General features: G+C 41.4%; 1 protein-coding gene across 1 annotated transcript in view; it reads right to left on the bottom strand.

The window, feature by feature from the left end:
- Positions 1-22,225, bottom strand: part of LOC122928753 (transmembrane protein 132D-like) — a gene marked incomplete at its 5' end in the record, with an annotated part of 1,334,109 nt that overhangs the window by 649,980 nt on the left and 661,904 nt on the right. The window lies entirely within an intron of this gene.

The following is a 22,225-nucleotide window of genomic DNA, read 5'->3' as shown; positions in this document are numbered from 1 at the left end:
TGCTGATTATGCTTACATTGACTCTCCTGGCATCTACTTTGGCTTGTACCTGGATTTCCTTTTATTTGCTGTGATCATCATGTTTGTCTGTCCTGGTATTCTGACGCTGCCTGCTGATGCTTCTTTTACTTATTCATATGCAAAAGTAAGCTCCAGCTCACCTGTACCTTTATTGTACCAGACGTGCACGGTTGTAGTCTGATTAACCAGCACCATTCTTAAAAGCTGTGCCGATCCTTTATTCTTGAGTACAGAAAGCACATACAAATAAACCCCTTTTCGGACAAACTACATGTCCTTAATCATTAATGATTAAGAACATTTAGTTTGTCCGAAACACATTTACAGTTGTGGTGCCATGATTATTTGTATGTGCTTGCTGAACTCAAGAATAAAGGATTGTCGCAGCTTTTAAGAACGGTGCTGTTTTGTACTTTGTGGCTTCTTTTACTTGCCTGGTAATCCTGAGAGTTCTCTTACTAGTGTGACTGCACCAGCCTTCTGAAACCTCTCCAGTTAGTATGAAACTAAGGGCTCCTGCACACGGCCGTATTGTGGCCCGCATGCAGGGGTTCCGTTATATGCGGGCTTCGGTCGTGTACACCCCGCATAACGGATCGCGGACCCATTCACTTCAATGGGTCCGCAATATCTTTGTCAGAGCTTAGCAACATCCCTAGCAACAAATAAGAAAGTTGCCTTCCCCTTACTATATAAGAACCTCCCCAGCAGCCATTTTTTGCAGTTTTTTGCAGTTCTGCGAGAGAGCAGTGCCATTGCTGTGCTCTGGCTTTGCTGAGTCATCTGGATCCTTATTTGATTACAATAGATAGTTAGTGAGCTCATATATATATAATACAGATAGTTAGTGGGAGATAGTCAGTGTAGCTGATAGGTTCCAGTGCAGGGTGTTATGTAGTGTGATAGGAATTACTGTTTCTCTGCTGTCCATACATACATGCCACATACATAGTGCTGTGATGTCACAACAATACTTAGTGCACCAATCAGTAATATCTACTCAGACCTGATAAAATGTGAATTTGCATGTATTGCACCAAAAATATGCGCATCATTAGTGCCGATTTGCGCAATCGCGAATATATTGGAGCACTCTATCAGGAGTTCTTCCTCACAGTCACAAAAGTTGCTGCCAACCATTTTCTCCAGTCTTAGGAAACTTCTAGCAGCTTGACAAATGCAGCAAAAGTGAGCCTTGCCTGTATTGTGCCGCAATACGCGCAAATTACATTGCCGATTTTCACAATCAAGAAAATAATGACTGGAGATCGCATATTCTAGAATTTGTGAATTTATGGTGAATATTGCCTGTGCCGCTCATCACTAGTTTCCAGTCATACTGACAGGTCCAGCAGCTGAGACTTGTCTGGTTGGCACAGCAATCCTCCCAGACTGACTCTGCACAGCAATGCAAGCAGAGCTCCTGACAGTGGGCAGACTGGCTCTGGAAGAATATATCAGCGGACATATTAAGGAACAACAGCTTGCCCGATTTCTTCTTCTACCCAACCGCAGATATTTTGGGACAGTTGGGCTTTGCTGATATACTGTATATTATGACTCTACCAAAAAATTATCTGACATAGATGGCGAAAATGCCACATTATATGACACTGCTACTGGGGAGGAGTTCCCCAATTTTTTTTCTCAAATACCTCCAATAACCTTGATCTGTCCCTTAATGTAGCTGTGCAGGAACAATTAAATAAAACCAAGGCAGTTTAAAACGCTCAATATCTTGCAATTATTTTTCTATATGTACTGTCTAATTGGGTACAATGCTAAACATAGCACTTGCTACACAGTGCTACTGTGCATCTTTCAATAAATTCCCTATTCCCTAGTCCCTATTCATACTTGTACTATAACATATATATAAAAAAATGAGGAAATATACTGCCCAGATTTGTTACACAGGCTGTATTCTACTTCAGTGTTTCTCAACGCCAGTCCTGAGGGCCCACCTGTCGGTTATGTTTTCACGATTTCCTTAGTATTGAGCAGGTGATCACAAATATTAGAATTGCGAATTTTTAGCGCGAATATCGGCATTTCGAGAATTCGCAAATATTTTGAATATTGAAAAATATATTCGAAATTGCGAATATTAGTTTTTTCTTAAATAACTGTTTGCGAATTTTTATGCAAATTTTTTAATGCAAATTTTTGCAATCAAGAAAATAATGCCTGCAGATCACAAATTCGCGAATTATCGAATATATCGCGAATATTCGCGAAATATCGCAAATTCGAATATTGCCCCTGCCGCTCATCACTAATAATAGTGTCAATGCATTAGGACTTACCACAGGTATTCATCCTGTGGGATATTTTATTTTTATTTTTTATTGATGAGTAAAATTTGACACATAACAATATGCATAATAAAAGACAATAGTCGACCAGAGTCGAACAAACACAAATACACAATACAAAATATAGGTAGATATCACATACATTGAATGCATGTATCCAGTTACTGACAAATAGGAATTGATGAATTTATAGGATGATACAAATAATACTTCAAGGACAAGAAAACAAATAATTAAAATTTTCTATATCTTTCCCATTGTGCCCAATTGGTTTTAAATCTAGGGTGGGATCTATTTTACCAGGACGCAATCTCCTCAAATCGGTATATAGCATCTACTTTGTTAACCCATGAAGTCTCCAATGGGGTAGCTGGGGACAGCCAGAGCTGTGGAACCAGCAGACGCGCAGCCATGATTAATTTGTTGAAGAGGAAGGGAATTTTTATTGGTTTGTCTCCTTCAGGGTTACCTAAGAGGGCGACTAGGGGAGACAGCGGGACTTTTGAGCCACAAATCATATTACATTTCTTGAATATTTTTTCCCACCAGTTATAGATATTTGGGCATAACCACCAAATATGGTAGAAGGTGCCTCTTGCTTGGCCGCAGCGTCAGCAGGTGTCCGAGTTCCCCTCTCTATATCTGCAAGTTATGTCCGGGGTCTTATACCACCTGGTTAAGACTTTGTAGCCATTTTCTTGTATTCTCACGCAACGGGAGGAGGAGTGGGGAGTCATGAATATGCAAGATAGTTCCTTCGGGGAGAAGCTATATTCAAGGTCTCTTTCCCAAAGATTTATGAAAGCTGGTTTTGGTGGCATAATTGGTGAGCTGAGCCTTTTGTATATTTGCGAGATGGGTTTGATACGGGGGAGTTGAGTCTGGATCATATGTTCAAACCATGTGAGAGGTCTTAATAGAGAATGATATGGTATGAGTTTGGTAATATGGTTCTTTAAAAAAGAAATAATGAGAGGGTTGGCATGGGGGACATTCAAGGCCGAACATAGCGCTTCTCCTTCCAATAGGATCCCTGATTCAGTATATAGAGAGATGATGGGGGTAGTTGATAGGCGGAGGGCAATTGGAATATGTTGTTTCAATTCCTTGGAGGCAAGGTCAAGTACATCTCTTATCTGTACCATCGGTGAGGGGGTGGGAATACCCATAATGGAATCCTGAAACCATTTCCATGCTTCTAAGGTAGCTTTAGCCAAGGGGCTAGCAACTATATTTTTAAATGGGAAGCTGGAGGTGTCTACTAAGAGGCCTCTAAAGGAATATCCAGATTGGGAAGCTTCCATGCCCACCCACGATTTGTGGGGAGACTGCCTGAACCAATCCAGGGCTCTCGTAAGGAGAATAGCTCTATTGTACATAAGCGGATTTGGGAGGCCTATTCCTCCATCTGATCTATGTCTCTGAAGAGCTGTTAAGGAAATCCTTGGTTTCTTTTTATCCCAAATAAAAAGTCTAATTGCCTTAGAAAGGGCAGAGTAGTAATTTTTCGGCATGGGGACAGGGAGGACCTGTTGTAGATAGTTAAGCCTGGGGAGGACTAGGGACATTATCATATTCTTGCGGCCAAACTAGGATAGAAAGGGAGAGTGTAAATTGGCTAATTGGTCCTGTATTGATTTAAGAAGAGGGGTATAGTTAAGGGAGAATAGCTTGTCCAAATCATCGGATATTTTGATGCCAATGTAGGTGAGAAAGGGTGTGTCCCAGTTGAAGGGGGAAGTTCTAGCAAGGTTTAATTTAACTGATGGTTTTATGCCAATGGCTAAGACATTGGATTTTTTAAAGTTAATCTTAAAGTTTGAGAGTGGGCTGAAGGTTTCCAATATCCTATAGATAATGGGTAAATATGCTTCCGGGTTTGTTGTAGTGATCCCAAGGTCATCCGCAAATGCGGCAACTTTATGATCCTGTCCCCCTAGCTTGATACCTTTTATTTTCTTTTCCTGGCGGATAGTTTGTAGAAGGGGCTCCATGACTAAAACAAATAAAAAGGGGGAAAGGGGACAGCCTTGTCTCGTTCCATTTTTAATAGGGAAGGGAAGGGAGAGGGAGTTGTTAACTATCACTGCTGCTGAGGCCCTGGTGTACATTGTTCTGTGGACATTTCCGGGGACAAAGGGAGGCCCTTCAAGGACAAATTGCAAATCTTTAGCAGATGGGGGGCTAGAATTCTACCAAAGGTGTGATAGTAGAGAGCAGGGAGGCCATCTGGGCCAGGGGCTTTGTTCTTAGGAAGCTTTTTAATAGTAAGCAGGAGTTCTTCCGAAGTAAATGGGGAGCTTAGTTTTCCTCTTTGGGAGTCATCCAGTCTAGGAAGAGGGATTTGGTCTAAGAATTGCTGAATTGAGGGAGGGAGGGGATATTATAGAGGGCTTTATAGTATTCATGGAATTGATGGGCTATCTCCTTGGTAGTTAAAACTTGTCACCTCCGGCCTTGACAATTTTGTGTATATAGTTGTGGGCTCTTCTTTTTTTGATCCTACTCATCATGAATCTAGATGTTTTATCACCATGAGCAAAGAATTTATACTGAGAATGCAAGAAAAGCTTAGCAGATTGTGTGTTTAGGTAATTTTTCAGTTCCGCTCTCAGTTTGCTAAGTCTGGTGAGCTGGGAATCCTGCAGAGACTTCTTATGAAGAGTCTCTAATTTGCGGATTTCTAGCATTAGGTAGTCCATATGTGCCTTCTTTTTCTTCTTAAGTATCGAGCCTGCTTTGATGAACTGACCTCTTATGAAAGCCTTGTGGGTGTCCCAGACTACATGGGGGGAAGTTTCAGGAAGCACGTTAAGCGTGAAAAATTCCTCCATGGAGTTCTGAATTGCTAGAATCTGTTCTTTAGATGAAATAAGTTGTTCATTAAGCCTCCAAATGAAAGACTTTGGAGACAGTTGAGGTGTGGAGATGTTAACTAGAATAGGGGAGTGATCGGATAAGTGGATAGAGTCAATCCACGCTTTAGAGATGTGCTCCCTGGAAATCATAATATAGTCTAGTCTGTGATATGAGCCGTGGACCTGGGAGAAAAAGGTATAATCTCTAGATTCTGGATTAAGGGTTCTCCAGACATCAATGAGGTCCTGATTGTGAAATTGTTTTTTTAATGGACACTAAGGCCTTATGGGAGAGGGCAGACTTATGAGAGGATGTGTCTTTCAAGGGGTCTAGGGTCAGGTTAAAGTCTCCGCCTAATATAGTGATACCTTCTTTAAAGGACTCTATTATTGGGATGAGACTTTTAAACCATTGCTGTTGATTAGTATTTGGGGCATAGATATTAATAAACGTGTAGATTTGGTTTGAAATATAGCCCTTAATTAAAATGTAACGTCCTTCTGGGTCATGTAATTGAGAGCAAAGTTGGAAGGGCACATCTCCCCTGATACCCACGCTAACTCCCCTGGATGCTGAGGAGTTTGAACCACAGTGGAACCATATTGGGAATTTTGAATCTGATCAATTTGGATATCGGTCAAATCTAAAATGTGTTTCCTGCAGCATCAGGATTGAGCAATCCTTTTTTTAAGTAAGGAGAGAATCTGGCATCTCTTGGAGGGCGCATTAAATCCTTTTACATTATAGGAGACCACATTTAAGTCCGCCATCTATTTACCTCAGATGTAGGACTGCCAGTTCTATTGATATGCTCTAGTAGTCTTAGGAGCCAGGGGTATGGATGTGCCCTCCCGGGTGAAGTTATCAATCCCACTTCTATCGTCCTAAAATGGTATGATATAGTAAGAATGTCAGCAAGATCTCTACCTATAAAGACAACATATATAAACATTAGTAACCGGTAACAACAGTACCACATTCTCTTCTGCTTTACATTTAGCATAGAGTTCATCTGGTGATGAAATAAGATAGGGTGGAATAAAGAAAAAATGAGATATAACTGTAGGATAGAAGTAGGAATGGGAAATAATATTCTGGTGGAAAGGTAGGGGGGAGAAAACAGTTCAGTTTCAGTGCCCTTATGTCAAGAGGGTGGTCCGGTTAGACCGAGGAGGGGATATAGATATCAATAGCAAGAAGGAGAAAAATAGGACAAAAATGGAAATAGAGAGGGAGATATTGCAGTGGGTGGAGAAAGTCCAGATAATACGAGACCTCATGACCATCTGTATATTGGTGGATTATTATTCTCCCATTGGAAGTCTTCTCGGGGTGGTCTTCTGGTTTCCTCTTCTGTTTCTTTGCTGTTTGGGTGTATGTTGTTTGTCCCAAGCTTCAATAGGAGGGAGAGCAGGTAGTCCGCATAAATCTTGAACTGGGTCCCAGTCCTGGATATCCAGTGGAGCGATGTTCAGATGTTCATAGACCGAGTCCAGATCCAGATAAGAAGAAATAGACATCCTGCGGCCATCATAAACAAACGTGAGGCCAAAGGGAAAAGTCCATCTGTACATGGTGTTGTTCCTCCTGAGCCAATCTGTTAATGGCTTAAGGGTTCTTCTTTTCCTCAATGTGGATTGAGCTAAGTCCTGAAAGACAAGGATCTCATGGCCATCCCACTGCACCACTTGCATATCTCTAGCTTTATTTAGCACCGCTTCTTTCACTGGGAAGCTTAGAAATTTGCAGATGACATCTCTAGGTGGTGCTGAAGGGGCAGGCTTGGGCTTCAAGGCTCTGTGAGCTCTTTCTAGCAAAATCTCATGTACTGAATCAGGGCCCAGCAGGGAAGAGCATATTTGTACTATAGTGTTAGGGATGTCTCCCTGGGCAACCGTTTCAGGTATCCCTCTAAAGCGAAGGTTGTTGCGGCGGCCTTTCTTCTCCTGATCTTCTAAGGAGCTGTAGATTGAGTTCAGATTCAATTGTACTGCTTGCAACTTTTGTGCCACTGCCGTTTGATGGTCTAACAGGGCTATTTGTTTCTCTTCTAGCACCTCCACTCTACGGCCTATAAGGCGAACGTCCTGTTTTATCGCGCCGATATCAATGCTTATTGGTTCCAGCACAGATGCCAGCGAAGCAGTCAGAGTGTCTCTGAGGTAAGAACGGGAGATCAGGAGGGTGTCAGAATCATCCTCACTTCCTTGTGCGCTGAGAGACGAGTCTCCTTGTTTTCTGCTGGCCGCATGTGGAGACGCCGGCGCCATCTTAGCTTCTCTGTTGGCGTAGGTAGCGGCAGCCTTTTTTATGAACTTGTCCATATCGTCGCTTGTTATAGCAGGTTTCGCTTGAGCGGCAGATTCCCCTGCTTTAGAGTCTCCGATCTTCACCATAGTTAGGCCGAATCACGCTGAAATCCAGGCTGTAAGGGCACTTTTACAACGGAGTTCTGTCTTCACACGGCCATTCAGCACGGCTGCAGGCTCCGCCCCCCCCCGTGGGATATTTTTAAATCAGGACCAGTCCGTGGGCCCTGAGGACTGGAGTTGAGGAACTCTGCTCCATTTCACTCTGGTAAACCAGCAAGTTAAAAAAAAGTGTTATCAAATTAATAAGGCGTATGAAGATAAGAACTGGGCCAGTGATCACCTGATTGCAATGGATCTCTAAGCCGTTAGGCCAAGGAGATGAATAATTTAGCCAGACATTTTCAGTATGATATGCCAGCCATCCAAAGATATTCAGCCTCATGGTGGAGGTTCCGAATAGGACATACTGTATATATGGCAGTTGATTTTAGGCCAGTAGACAGAGAGGTTTCATTATAAAGTAAGGTCCCATCTAAAGAGGTCACCTTGCCGTGGTAGATGGCCACACATGATTTGAATTCAAATATATTTGCTAAGTACCTCATATTCATTTGTATAAGGAATATAGAATTAGTTCATGCATTTAATGTTTGTAGAGTGCTGTTATATAGTGTTTGAAATTTGTATTCTCAGCCATGGTGATGCACATGTGCATTTTTATTTCATTATACAGGATATGCTGACTAAGGCATCTTTCATATGTCAGTGAATAACAGATGTGTGTGGTCTGTGTTCTCCACTAACCTCTCCCATATCCATTGACTTTATTGTGTGAGTATTAAAATGTCAGTGGTTTTCCATGAATCATGAGTCTATGGTAACACCATGGAAACATGCCCTATTTTTGTATGTGATTACAGATCCCTCACGCACATTATGGTTTATGGGTCCCTTAAAACCCTGGATGCAACATGTTACCATCCATGATTGGACTAGTGTTTTCATGAATTGTTTCTAGGAGATGCCCTGGAAACCAATTTTTAGCATACCAGTATCTGTGGAATACATATGACACATGGAGAGAAAAAAATGGATACACAGATTATTCTCAGACATCTTCGCAGATGAACGACTGAACATTTTTATCACAGATGTAATCACTTATATGCAGGGCCGTCTTTACCAAGGGGCAAAAGGGGCAGCTGCCCCGGGCCCAGTTGATCCTGGGGGGCCCAAGGCAGCTGCCTCTTGAGCCCTGCTAGCCACTGCCCCGGGTGTCAGGCTGTCAGCTACACAGGGGGAGCTGCCATGCCTGCCGGCACTCCAGCCAGCGTACTGTGTCTGTGAGAACTGTGATCTAGGACCTTAATGACATCATCACCATTAGTGATGAGCGGGAGGTGCCATATTCGATTTCGCGATATTTCGCGAATATTCGATTGAATATTCGTGTTATATTCGTCGAAATCGAATATTCGCATATTATTCCAATTATCGCGAAAAATATGTGATTTATTCAATCACGTATTGCGAATTTTTTCTTGGCTAGGCTAATATGTGTATTTTACGAAATTTCGTAATATTGCTCTAACTTCGTCTCTTAGAATATTACGAATATTCTAAAAGACGAAGTTAGAGCAATATTACGAAATTTCGTAAAATACACATATAGATTGTAATTTAGCTAATATAGTGCTATAATCCCTTTTTTTTTCCTCAAATTTTTTTTTGCTTCTTCTGAACTTAAGTTTTGTAAAATATGTACACCATTAAAAAATATTTCTATAGCAGTATATTAGCTTAAATACAATCTATGTGTATTTTACGAAATTTCGTAATATTGCTCTAACTTCGTCTTTTAGAATATTCGTAATATTCTAAAAGACGAAGTTAGAGCAATATTAAGAACATTTGCAAAAGCCGAAATTGCGATGCGAGTAATATAATACGAAATAATCGCATGAAGATTTCAACTTAGCACTGCTATATTCCATATTCTAGCCTAGTATGGAATATAGCAGTGCTAACTTAGCCCAGCTATATTCCATATTAGGCTAGAATATGGAATATAGCAGTGCTAAATTGAAATCTTCATGCGATTATTTCGTGTTATATTATTCGCATCGCAATTTGCGAAATTTCGTAAAATACACATATAGATTAGATTGTAATTTAGCTAATATGGAATATAGCAGTAAGTTGAAAACGCCACTGACTGGAGCAGCCAGGAAGCCAGGAATCCAAAGGACAGGTAAGAACAACTTTAGAGAAGTGGGAAAGAAAAAAATATAATAATAAAAAAAAAAAAAAAAAAACGAATATTCGAATTCGCGAATATATAGAACGATATTCTAAATATTCGCGAAATCTCGAAATTGCGATATTCGAGAAAAAAATTCGCAATTCGAATATTCGCGCTCAACACTAATCACCATGTGACCAGTAACCTAGCAATATTACTGGTCACATGGCTATGAGGTCATCACAGGTCCTTGAGTGTTGCAGGAGAAGTTTGCCTTAACTGTGGAGCTTTTTTTGTGAAGATTACATCAGGAAAAGGTGACGGGCTGTTATGCTAATATACTGTAAACTACTGTATAGTGGGGTGCTGTATACTGTGGGGGGCTGTATACTGTGGGGGGGGCCTGTATACTGTGGGGAGGCCTGTATACTGTGGGGAGGCCTGTATACTGTAGGGGCCTGTATACTGTGGGGGGCCTGTATACTGTGTGTGTGGGGGTTGTATACTGTGTGGGGGGGGCTGTATACTGGGGAGGCTGTATACTGTGTGGGGGGCTGTATACTGTGTGGGAGGCTGTATACTGTGTGGGGGGGCTGTATACTGTGGGGGGGCCTGTATACTGTGGGGGAGCCTGGAGTGCTATACTGCTGTACTGTATACTGTGGGGGGCTGTATACTGTATACTGTGGGTGCTGTATAGTGTGGAGTGCTATACTGCTGTACTGTATAGTGTGGGGGCTGTATCGTGTATAGTTTGGGGTGCTGTATACGGTGAGGTGCTATACTGCTCTACTGTATACTGTGAGGTGTTGTATACTGTGGGCTGCTATACTGCTTTACTATATATTGTGGGGTACTGCATACTGTGTGGTGCTGTATACTATAGAGTGCTATACTGCATACTGTGGGGTGCTGGGGTGCACTGTAACACTAGGGTGAGCCGAGCCCCGGTCTCCTTCCTGCAGAGCGGTGCCCACTTCCAGCCTGAGCCCAGCTGCCCAGAGCACTGATCCTGAGCCCCTGGAGTCTTCAGAACTGGAAGTATTTGCAGTCATTCACTGTACTCTACCAGATGTGTGGATTTGTCTGTGTGTTGTTTTGGAGGGCGTGATTGCCTGCTAAGGTGTGGGAAGGCGGGATCCAGGGGGCCCAAGTAAATTTATGCCCAGGGTCCAATCAATATTAAAGACGGCCCTGCTTATATGTAAATTAGGCCAAATTTTGAGTTTTGTTTCCACAGGATATGGCACCACACTCTGTCAGGGACGAAGAGGTGGCCACACATGCATGGCTCTTGTCATTCACTTCAATAGCACTTCCAAAAAAGAGTCAGTGAGTGCAGCATTTGTGGAAGTGCTATTGAAATCTATATAGAGGTCCACACATGTGCAGCCAACTCTCCATTCAAGCCAGACATGATGGTGCCCTATGCTGGAAATATGAGCAGGTCCCAGAAGTGGAACATATCGAACATATATTTCATATTCTGTGTCACAGATGGGAATAGCATGTTAATATTTTTTGGGCAATTATTTTTTGGGGGTTTTTCACTCTCTATCTCCCTGAACTTTTTTATTTATTTTTCTGTTCACATAGCTGTAAAGGTTTTTTGGGGGGGCAGAACAGGTTGTACTTTCTAATGGCACCATTTTATATTGTGTGCAATGCAGTAGGAAGGTGGAAAAAATTCTACTGTATATTGAAGAACAAGAAAGAAATCCAGCATGCGATAAAACATAGATCTTTATTGACTGACATGAGTAAGGAACAGTATGTATAGATCCAAAATGCTTAGAGGCCCTGCTGTCCTGTTTTCCCAGTTTTAAGACGCTTCAATAAAGATCTCTGTTTTATTGGATGCTGGATCTCTCTGGTTCTTCAGTATTTCTGCGTGTTTCCTCCACACCTCCGTGCAACCTAGCAAATTAGCTTGACTGACTTTGCCTTTTTTTTGGAATTCTGCCATGGTTTTATGCGTTTCATTTTTACAGTGTTCCCTATGTGGTGAGTGGGATTACAGCGATATCACATTTATATAATTTGTCTTATGTTTTAGTACTTAAAAAGAATATAATAATAAAGGATTTATTTTTCTTTGCATCATCCTTTACACAGTTATGTCTACAGGGCTCATTTTTGCAGGGAGATTTTTGTTTTTTAATGATGCCATTATGGTCTATTTTGGTCTGACTTTTTGATTGCTATTTTTTCCTAATTATGGTTTTATTTTTATGCAGGCCTCCATAGGAACTACTGCTGTGGTAGCCTCAGATAATTCAGAGGGATCGAGATAACCACAAGGAACAAACGGCTCCCCTGATCACCGTGCAAGGGAACAGTTTAGGCCCCAGGAGCTCAGCGCTACCAGAGAAAGCTGCCTCAGATGTCATGGTCACAAGTGACCATGACATCTGGAGAAGAAGGTTACATGTTTGTGATCAGTGTTATTGCTTTTTACAGACATTAGCCCCAGGTCTCTGCTGTGAAAGAGCAGAAACCTGGCAACTATCCAGAGTGGAGTGGGTGCCATGCTTAAATACCTAACCAGTGCCATACAGGTATGGCGCTGGTCAAAAAGGGATTAAATAAATATTAAAGGCAGAACAAACATCAATAATGGTATTAATCATTGCATAAATTCTAGGACTGCAGTGCCAAACAGTTAAGCCTGGTGGCAGCAAATGGAAACATTTTGGAAAAATCTACTTTATTTCTACAGTTCTCAAATGGTCTACTAGTATATAAGGATTAACATCTCTGAGCTGTTTATTAGAATGCAGGACACCTACAATATACATTTTTAGATTCAGCTTTTATAAATAAATTAGATTTCTATATGTATTGAAATCAATGCTCTTAACTTCTTAATCCTTTGGCTACCAGCGCCGTACATGTACAGCACTGGTGCAATGGGCAAACGTGGAGCCCACTCGAACGTGCAACGGGTGTCAGGCCGGTTTTAAACAGCAGAGACCCGCGGCTAATTACTGCGACCGACAATAATGCCAATCGCCGTAATTAACCCCTTAAGGACGTAGGGCGTACCGGTACGCCCTATTTCCCGAGTCCTTAAGGACTCAGGGCGTACCGGTACGTCCTAACTTTAAATCGAGATTGCGGCGCCGCGGGGGTTTATCGGAAATCGAAATCATTCAGCCAGCATCCTGTCACAACGCCAGGGGGGGTCATGTGACCCCCCCCATATCGGCGATCGGCGCAAACCGCAGGTCAATTCAGACCTGCAGTTTGCTGCGCTTTCTGCAGTTTCTGATCCCCGCTGACCATGGGGATCAGAAACTTTAGTGTGCCTAAACTAAACTATTTTGCACCCCTGCATGATTTTATGCTGGTTGGTGGTGCGGGGGGGGGGGGGGGTTGTGGCCAGTGGGGGCGGTGCTGGATGCGGGCGGTGCGGCAGACGGGATCGCGATCCCCCTGCCCACCTCCTCTTCAAAGTTTGTTGCTGGCCAGTGGTTATACCAGGGTGTCAGCACATTGCTGACACCCTGGTATAAACGGCTGACATCTGTGCAGATGTCATCTGTTTAACCCTTTCCATACCGCGGTCCGTACGGACCGCTGTATGGAAAAGGTTAACTGTCATCGGTCAGGGAGCTCCCTCCCTCTCCCATCGGGGGGCTGCTGTGCCTTTGCAGCCCCCCGATGGAGAGGAATAGAGCCCCCAGACAGCCCGCGTCCTTACCCTTCCCCATCTGCGAAGTTGTTGCGGACGGGGAAGGTTCCCATGGCAACAGGACGCCTTCTCAGATGTCCTGCTGTCCATGGTGCTGAACAGATCTATGCTAAATGCATAGATCTGTTCAGACAAAGTGTATGTAAGTAAAATACTGTACAGTACACTATATAGTGTACTGTACTGTATTATACAGACATCAGACCCACTGGATCTTCAAGAACCAAGTGGGTCTGGGTCAGAAAAATGTAAAAGAAAGTGAAAAAAGTTAAGATTAAAAAAAAAACATTTATCACTGAATAAAAAAATTAAAAATAAAATACACTACACATATTAGGTATCGCCACGTCCGTAATGACCTGATCTAGAAAATGATCATGTTACTTTCCCCACACGGTGAACGCCATAAAAATAAAAAAATAAAAACTATGAGAAAATTGAAATTTTGCCCACCTTACTTTCCAAAAACGGTAATAAAAGTGATCAAAAAAGTCGCATGTACGCCATAATAGTACCAATCAAACCGTCATCTCATCCCGCAAAAATCATACCCTACCCAAGATAATCGCCCAAAAACTAAAAAAACTATGGCTCTTAGACTATGGAAACACTAAAACATGATTTTTTTGGTTTCAAAAATGAAATCATTGTGTAAAACTTACATAAATAAAAATAAAGTATACATATTAGGTATCGCCGCGTCCGTATCTACCGGCTCTATAAAAATATCACATGACCTAACCCCTCAGATGACCACCGTAAAAAATAAAATTAAAAACGGTGTAAAAAAAGCAATTTTTTGTCATCTTACGTCACAAAAAAAGTAATAGCAAGCGATCAAAAAGTCATATGCACCCCAAAATAGTACCAATCAAACCGTCATCTCATCCCGCAAAAAATGAGACCCTACTTAAGATAATCGCCCAAAAACTGAAAAAACTATGGCTCTTAGACTATGGAGACACTAAAACATTTTTTTGGTTTTAAAAATGAAGTCATTGTATAAAACTTACATAAATAAAAAAAATGGTATACATATTAGGTATCACAGCGTCCGTGACAACCTGCTCTATAAAATTACCACATGATCTAACCTGTCAGATGAATGTTGTAAATAACAAAAAAAAGTGCCAAAAAAGCTATTTCTTGTTACCTTGCCGCACAAAAAGTGTAATATAGAGCAACCAAAAATCGTATGTACCCTAAACTAGTACCAACAAAACTGCCACCCTATCCCGTAGTTTCTAAAATGGGGTCACTTTTTGGGAGTTTCTACTCTAGGGGTGCATCAGGGGGGCTTCAAATGGGACATGGTGTCAATAAAACAGTCCAGCAAAATCTGCCTTCCAAAAACCGTATGGCATTCCTTTCCTTCTGCGCCCTGCCGTGTGCCCGTACAGCCGTTTACGACCACATATGGGGTGTTTTTGTAAACTACAGAATCAGGGCCATAAATAATGAGTTTTGTTTGGCTGTTAACCCTTGCTTTGTAACTGGAAAAAAAATATTAAAATGGAAAATCTGCCCAAAAAGTGAAATTTTGAAATTGTATCTCTATTTTCCATTAAATCTTGTGCAACAGCTAAAGGGTTAACAAAGTTTGTAAAATCAGTTTTGAATACCTTGAGGAGTGTAGTTTCTTAGATGGGGTCACTTTTTGGAGTTTCTACTCTAGGGGTGCATCAGGGGGGCTTCAAATGGGACACTGTGTCAAAAAACCAGTCCAGCAAAATCTGGCTTCCAAAAACCATACGGCGCACCTTTCCCTCTACGCCCTACTGTGTGCCCGTACAGTAGTTTACGGCCACATATGGGGTGTTTCTGTACACGGCAGAGTCAGGGCAATAAAGATACGCTCTTTTTTGGCTGTTAACCCTTGCTTTGTTAAAAATGGGTTAAAATGGAAAATTAGGCAAAAAAATTAAATTCTGAAATTTCATCCCCATTTGCCAATAACTCTTGTGCAACACCTAAAGGGTTAACAAAGTTTGTAAAAACAGTTTTGAATACCTTGAGGGGTGTAGTTTATAGAATGGGGTCATTTTTGGGTGGTTTCTATTATGTAAGCCTCACAAAGTGACTTCAGACCTGTAGTGGTCCCTAAAAATTGGGTTTTAGTAAATTTCTGAAAAAATTCAAGATTTGCTTCTAAACTTCTAAGCTTTGTAACATCCCCAAAAATTAAAATGTCATTCCCAAAATAATTCAAACATGAAGTAGACATATGGGGAATGTAAAGTCATCACAATTTTTGGGGGTATTACTATGTATTGCAGAAGTAGAGAAACTGAAACTTTGAAATTTGCTAATTTTTCAGAATTTTTGGTAAATTAGGTATTTTTTTATGCAAAAAAAATATATTATTTTTCACTTCATTTCAGTGTCATGAAGTACAATGTGTGACAATTTTTTTTATTTTTTTCAGAATGGCCTGGATAAGTCAAAGTGTTTTAAAGTTATGAGCACTTAAAGTGACACTGGTCAGATTTGCAAAAAGTCCTTAAGGTGAAATAGGGCTGAGTCCTTAAGGGGTTAAAGGGGTTCTGCACTTTCATTTAACTGATTATCTATCCTCTACCAGCCCAGCAGTAAACAGTGAGAAGGCCGCGGTGCTACTGGAGTGCTGCTGCCTTCTGAAACAGCTGATCGGCGGGTGTCCCGGGTGTCGGACCCCCGACGATCAGAAGCTGATGATCTATCCAGAGGATAGATCATCAGTTAAATGAAAGTGCAGAACCCCTTTAAAGCCTTTAAATGCCGTAGTTTGAGATGAGCAAATTTTTTAAAAATTCGATTCGCCGATTTGCCACATTTTTGGGGAAAATTTGGTTTGATCTGAATAAATTTGCGGCAAATGACATTTAAAACGGCTATTTCTTGGCTGCAGAGAGCCTTTATAGTGGTGTAGAACAATGTGTCTTGCAGTAACACGCATAAGGAGTCTGCTTTGGTAGTGATTTAATACTGTGAGTCTGTATGACATGCAGATGACAGGTGTCGCTCTTAGAATCACTGCACACTTCACTTATTTGGGCAGTCACGGTGCCAAAACTGACCAAATAACTCAAGTTTGAACTCAGCCTTACAGGTCGATGTTAGCGCCAAGATGTCTACAGAACCTGTTCTATTAAACGCTTATACAAGTAAAGCCCCCCGACAGAGTGGAGAGTCAGCAGTAAGTTTGTGTTGACGTCACTGATTATTTTGCCCTTCCTCTCTCTAATCCGTCAGAACAATAACCAAATGAACCGAATTCCATTATCCTTTCATTGTTGAAATTTTTTACGTGAAACAGGCTTTTTTCTGGAAAATTTATGGGTGATTGTAGACCTCCTTTTGTTGTATGGACTGAATTACGTCATTGTGGCTCCAGCAGCAAACATAATGAAGACGCTGATGACAACACACCAGCAGACTTTGCCTTTACCATCTATTCACAATTAAATCAAGCAGCTTCAGTAAATTGAAAATATTCATGTTATCAGTGACTGCCAGACCCAGCTCGGTTTCTACACCCGCCCGATCAGCCCGCCGTACATGTACGGCGCTGGTCTTCAAGAGGTTAAATTAAGCAGCTTCAGTAAGTTGAAATTATTCATGTGTTTTTATCTGCTCCATCTGCATTCAATCTCCACAGCACACAAGACAAGTCCAGTTTCTTAAGATCAGGAGTTCCACCAGAATTATGCGCAACATTGTTGCTCCCTGTGCAAAGCCATAACAAAAGGACTCGTTAAGCATACAGATCAGAGGAAGCTAAAGCTGGTTGCCCCAATTTTAATTCAGGAGCAGTAACATAGTACATAAGGCTGATAAAAGACATTTGTCCAACCAGTTCGGCCTCTCATCCTGCAAGTTGATCCAGAGGAAGGCAAAAAAAAAAACTGTGAGGTAGAAGCCAATTTTCCCCTTCCCGACTCCAATCAGACAATCAGAATAACTTCCTGGATCAACGACCCCTCTCTAGTAGCTATAGCCTGTAATAGTATTACACTCCAGAAATGCATCCAGGCCCCTCTTGAATTCCATTATTGTACTCACCATCACCACCTCCTCAGGCAGAGAACAGTAAACAGCGGGAAGCAAATACAGGTGGCTGAACTGCGCTGCTCTGTATCTCTTGTGAAGTCAATATCTCCAACTATGCCCCTCTCGCGATTTACAGCAAATTCATTATTTTCATGTAGAGATCCAAAAATTATGTTGGAGGCATGTAGTGTATGCAAGCCATGTGCGACCCTTGTCATCACTCTCATGCTGTTCTGCATCTGGTTTGCCTGGGCGAATGGAGTCACACTAACGGCTACACTATACTAAAGGCTTTACAACATATAACATCGGTTCATACAGAACAAAGTCTACAATCACACATCAATTTTCCCAACAATTTTTTTCCCCACTTTTACACTACACTAAAGGCTTTTCAACATATAAAATTGGTTCATACAGAACAAAGTCTACAATCACATATCAATTTTCCCCCAAAAAACAGTTTCACATGCAAAATTTCACCACTAGGTAATTCTGTCCATACCGAGAAAAGGGCTTCACCACATATAACTGCACCGCTTTAATTTTTTTCTACTTTTACACAACACAAAGGTTTTTCAACAGATAAGTGCAACGCTGGACAAAAAATATATTTTTATTTCGCAACTAATACACGGCAAACTGGGCTTTAGAGTATAGCACTGCACCGCAAAAGGGCAATTAGGGACTAGTTTTTTTAAACTTTTACAGAACACAACAGGCTTTTAAACAGATAAATGTAATGCTGGATGGCGAATATATTTGTATTTCACTAGTAATGCACAGCAAACTGGGCTGTAAAATATCTCACTGCACCGCAGAGGGGCAGATGTATTTTTTCTTTTTGCGCTAAAACACCCCACCAAAGCCTCTACTACAGGTAAGTGCACCGCAGAGCGGTAAATGTATTTTTTTCTTTTTGTGCTAAAACACCCTGCCAAAGCCTTTACTACAGGTAAGTGCACTGCAGAGCGGTAAATGTATTTTTTTTCTTTTTGCGCTAATACACATCACAAAAGGCTTTAGAAGAAATAACTACACTGCAGAGGAGCAAATGTATTTTTTCTTTTTGCGCTGAAACACCCCACCAAAGCCCTTACTACAGATAAGTGCGCCGCAGAGCGGTGAATGTATTTTTTCTTTTTGCGCTAATACACGTCACTAGTGATGAGCAGCATAGGCAATATTTGAATTCACAATATTTCACAATATTCGCCATAAATTAGCAAATTCGAGAATTTGTGATCTCCATGAATTATTTACTTGTTTGCAAAAATCGGCAATGTAATATATTAGCAATAAAAATTCACGATTAGAATATTCGCGATCAACACTAAGGGGTAGGCAACTTTCCTATTGGTTGCTAGGGATGTTGCTAAGTGCTGATATTCGCAATAAATTTGCCAAAAATGTGCTATTAATTCACAATTAGCATATTCGTGATTCCGAATATATAGCACTATATTCTAAATATTTGCAAATTCTCGAAGTGGCGATATTCACAATTAATATCCGCAATTCGAATATTCGCACTCAACACTAGTCACAAAAGGATTTACAAGAAATAACTACACCTCTGAGCAGCAAATATATTTTTTCTTTATCCGCTAAAACACCCCACAAAAGCCTTTACTACAGATAAATGCACCGCACAAGGGCAAATAAGACGTATAAATATTTCCTTGTAATAAACCTGTTAATACCAGTATCAAACAGCACTTGCACCCCAACAACAAGAACGGTTTGCTGACATTACAGAGCTGTATAATGGCAATTTGGATCTTCAGTCAGTGTTGCAAGGTGAAATAGGATTGTTCCTATTACCCAGGCTGTAATCTCCCCTACTGAACCCTGTTCTGCTTCAATACTGTGGAGTGATTCCTACTTATCCTTTCCCTACACCTTGAATAATCTTTCCCTGCAAATCTATTTTTTTTGTAGAATGACGATTTATCTATCAGTGTCCCTAGCGCCTGCAGACACGTCTCTCCCTGCACTAAGTACGCTGGTGAATGGCAGAATCTAAGATGGCTGATGTATTTATACGCATGCATGTCAGTATGGTTGATCCCGCCTTCCCAGACTTCCTTTCTCCATGTCCTCACACCTTTTCTTCTCACTAATAGAGCTTTCAATTAGTGGTATTTCATTGCTGCTCACATTTTAACTTTTTTGTTATTAATCAAAATTTACCGAAATTTTTGCAACTTTCAGTTGTAAAATTGTTTTAGAAAAACGACATCTATATATAAATTTTTCTCTAAATTTATTGTTCTACATGTCTTTGATTAAAAAAAAAATTGGGGTAAAAAAAATATGGTTTGGGTAAAAGTTATAGCATTTACAAACTATGGTACAAAAATGTGAATTTCTGCTTTTTGAAGCAGCTCTGACTTTCTGAGCACCTGTCATGTTTCCTGAGGTTCTACAATGCCCAGACAGTAGAAACCCCCCACAAATAACCCCATTTCGGAAAGTAGACACCCTAAGGTATTTGATGATGGACATAGTGAGTTCATAGAACTTTTTATTTTTTGTCACAAGTTAGCTGAACATTTATTTATTTATTTTTTTCCTTACAAAGTCTCATATTCCACTAACTTGTGACAAAAAATAAAAACTTCCATGAACTCACTATGCCCATCATGAAATACCTTGGGGTGTCTTCTTTCCAAAATGGGGTCACTTGTGGGGTAGTTATACTGCCCTGGCATTTTAGGGGCCCAAATGCGTGCAAAGTAGTTTGAAATCAAAATCTGTAAAAAATGGCCTGTGAAATGCGAAATGTGCTCTTTGGAATGTGGGCCCCTTTGCCCACCTAGATTGCAAAAAAGTGTCACACATGTGGTATCGCCGTACTCAGGAGAAGTTGGGCAATGTGTTTTGGGGTGTCATTTTACATATACCCATGCTGGGTGAGAAAAATATCTTGGTCAAATGCCAACTTTGTATAAAAAAATTGGAAAAGTTGTCTTTTGCAGAGATATTTATCAGAGGAGAAATCTCACCTTGCAGCGCCGCATACACCGACTTTTGTGTAATCTGACAGCAGCCCAATGCTTCTGTCAGAATGCACATCAGTGCTGCAGCTAGTCAATCGGTTGGTCCACCTGGAAGGTAAAAAAAACTAAACAAAAAAGAAAAAACCAGGCCGCAATGCAATAAATTTATTAACTTTATAATAACATTTGAACGGAACATATAAACTTTATTTAACTTTTTGAACAGCTTTTTTGCTTACCGGTGATTTTTATTTTTGTATTTTTTATTTTTACCTTTATAGGACAAACCTCTCCTTCCCCATGGGACAATGTGCAAAGGGCAAAGCGCAAATCGCCCAAAGATGTGGCAAAGTACATTATGCACTTTGTCCCAGGTGAAAGGATAGGTTTGCAGCAGCTGTGAGTGAAAGAGCCCTAATATCCCTGTGTGCCTGTCCTGTGAGATGCAATCCCTATGCTAAGTGTACCTGTGTGTGGTACTTCCGGAAACACTCCCCTAAGCATAGATCAGGGTGGTCAGGACAGAAATAGCGGGTGTCACGCCTTATTCCACTCCTGCTACAGACACAACATCTTTTTCGGGGTGACGGTTGGGTTGAGGTACCAGCAACGACATTGGGGAAATGTCGCTCGTGTAGACGGCTCACTACACTGGTGGATGGGGCCACGGAACCTCCTGATACAGGAGGTTCTCGATGATCTCTTCCTGAAATTTGAGGAAGGATCCTGTTCTCCCAGCCTTACTGTAGAGAACAAAACTATTATATGCAGCCAATTAAATCAAATATACAGACACCTTCTTATACCAGCGTCCGGGAAACTAAATAAGGAGCCAACATCTGGTCATTGAAGTCCACCCCTCCCATGTGAAGGTTATAGTTGTGGACTGAGAGGGGCTTTTCAATGACACTGGTTGCCCGTTCTATTTGTATTTTCGTGTCTGCGTGAATGGAGGAGAGCATGTAAACGTCACGCTTGTCTCTCCATTTCACGAGCAGTTCTTCGTTACACAAGGCAGCCCTCTCCCCCCTTGCAAGACGGGTGATAACGAGCCGTTGGGGGAAGCCCCAGCGACTTGGTTGCGTGGTGCCACAGCAGCCTATCTGTTCTAGGAACAAATTCCTGAAGAGGGGCACACTTGTGTAAAAATTGTCCACATAAAGATGGTACCCCTTCCAAATAAGGGTGACACCAAGTCCCAGACTGTCTTCCCACTGCTCCCCAGGTAGTCAGGACAACCGACTGGCTCCAGGGTCTGATCTTTACCCTCATAGATCCGAAATTTGTGGGTATAGCATGTGGCCCTTTCACAGAGCTTATACAATTTGACCCCATACCGGGCGCGCTTGCTTGGGATGTATTGTTTGAAGCCAAGGCGCCCGGTAAAATGTATAAGGGACTCGTCTACGCAGATGTTTTGCTCAGGGGTATACAAATATGAAAATATATGAAAATTTGGTGTTGAAGTGGTCTATGAGGGGCCGAATTTAGTGGAGCCGGTCAAAAGCTGGGTGGCCTCTGGGACGGGAGGTGAACATGGGCATGTGATGAATTGGGTTCGTGGACCATTATGACCGCAATTCATGCTTTTTGGTTAGACCCATGTTGAGGAGAAGACCCAGAAAATTTGGACAAGTTTCCACCAGAAAGACTGGGCATAAAAGCTTCCCAGGTTGGCGGCTATAAATTGATTGGCATACCGATTTGTTTCTGCCACGACTAATTCCAAGAGCTCCGCAGTCAAAAACAGC

This window comes from Bufo gargarizans, chromosome 1 (assembly GCF_014858855.1).
Source record: "Bufo gargarizans isolate SCDJY-AF-19 chromosome 1, ASM1485885v1, whole genome shotgun sequence".
In the NCBI taxonomy this organism is placed as follows: Eukaryota; Metazoa; Chordata; class Amphibia; order Anura; family Bufonidae; genus Bufo; species Bufo gargarizans.
Note: the sequence above shows the minus strand (reverse complement) of the source record. Positions and strands in the feature narration are given on the sequence as shown.